The sequence below is a fragment of the Molossus molossus genome, unplaced genomic scaffold (genome assembly GCF_014108415.1).
Source record: "Molossus molossus isolate mMolMol1 unplaced genomic scaffold, mMolMol1.p scaffold_m16_p_5, whole genome shotgun sequence".
Lineage (NCBI taxonomy): Eukaryota > Metazoa > Chordata > Mammalia > Chiroptera > Molossidae > Molossus > Molossus molossus.
The window spans coordinates 32101309-32103150 of NW_023425388.1; the positions used below are offsets into that span (position 1 = coordinate 32101309).

General features: G+C 30.3%; 1 non-coding gene across 1 annotated transcript; it reads right to left on the reverse strand.

Annotated features, from left to right (window-relative positions):
- Positions 1-1465: 1465 nt before the first annotated feature.
- LOC118618027 lies at positions 1466-1626 on the reverse strand. Its single transcript, XR_004956968.1, has one exon. It is a non-coding gene; the product is annotated as a U1 spliceosomal RNA (small nuclear RNA).
- Between the last annotated feature and the right edge of the window lie 216 nt (positions 1627-1842).

Below are 1842 nucleotides of genomic sequence, written 5' to 3' on the forward strand. Positions count from 1 at the left end.
ACTCTGTACCAATCCCTGAGGTAAGCACTTTATTAACTTCTAATTATTTCTTACTCTGTTTATCTCTGTAACTCCAAGTAAGTTTTCCATTACCTCTATTTCTGAATTAATTTGCTTAAGAATTATCTATTAACTTATTTTTTGGATGATTGGTTCACTGAAAAGTCTCTTTCCTATCCCCATATCTGTTATTAAAATACGCTTTCAACTCATAATTAAGGATATGAAAATTCAGCATCACATTTTGCTTATTTTTACTTTTTAAAAGATACCCTTTCTATTTTTATATGGATACATTCAATTTCCTCTGAATGTGCCCATCACATCTCACATAGGGCTCAGACTTCCAGTAATTTGGTCAGCTTACTTTTTATCACCGCTGCATAACCACCTGCCTGAGAATTACGCCAGTACTTCTTGGACACTATTCCCTCTATTCTTTTATCTTTCTTTATGCTTAAGAATATAGATAATTGTTTTAAAGATATCTGATAACCGGTTGTGTAGATGCCTTTTATTCCTTCTCCTGAAGAATTCTAGGGTCATCTTTTTATTCTCTGTGTTAGAAAGTTCACAATTATGTTTTTACATATATGGGCATTTCCACATTTATTGCATTAGTCTTTAAAGATCTGTTTGAATGTGAAGATTTGGGTCTTCTTTTAACTCTTCAAACATGCTGGGTTTTTTTCTTTCATTAAACCCATGATAGTTTTCCTCTAAATGTTCTCAAATTGTTTATGATTTTGTTGGTAATCTTTTTCCAAATTTTCTTTATGTATGTATCCACTAATTAGATGTTGAAGAGACTTTATTTATTCTCTATGACTCATATCTTATTTTTCATACCTTCCTTCTTCATTTTAAATTTTATATTTTGAAATATATCTTCCAATTTCATTTTTATTTTGACAATTATATTTTTAAATTTAAAAGCCTTTTTCTTATTAGTGACTTGACTTTTTCTTGAATATATTAATTCATGTATTGTTCTTTTAAATGTTCTCTCATCTGTTGATGCTCACCATGCAAATTAAAATTTATAAAAACATAACAAAGAGATTTATAATATGTTAAGCAAACACTAAATCAGACATGTAAACTGAAATAATATGGACAAAGAAATTATAACTGACAAATAGATTAGAAAACTTTTCAAAATCCTATTGCCTATTTCAAAATCCTATTGCCTATGCTACACAATAGTGCCCCCTTTTTTAAACCTAAACCTAAACATAAGTAAAAATTACTATCCCACATTTTTTGCCTATTATTACAAAATGTCTCTTGCCTTGGCCAGGTGTCATATTTTCCAGTATTCTAATTCTGCCTCTATACTTTTTCTATAAGTATTTTTCAACATTCCTAATCATATGTATATGAAAATCTTGGGGTAGAAATTATTTAGTGTCAATATATTAATATAGATAAATCCTGTATAAACTCTCTCCTTATTTTTTTCCCCCAGGGGAGCCCACAAACACAGTCCCTCACCAGCACAAATAAAGCAGAGTCAAGTTCCCCACATTTGAGAAATCGCAGGGTCAGCACATACGGATTGCAATGCACAAGACTTGCCCTGGGAAAACCCCTGTGATCATGGTATCTCCCCTGCCAGGTAAGTATAAACTTTCTCCTTATTAATGTGATTTGTATTTATTCTAGACTAAAATAAATTTGAATATATTTTATTACAGGTAAAATATATTAGACTTGAATATGAGATTGTTTTCAGATTTCTCTTGAAAAATACATTAATTTCTTTGTATGCACTCAGGTAAAAGATACATTTGGTGCTTCAAAGTCAATTACAACAGAAAGAAGTGCTTCTAGTCAAATACT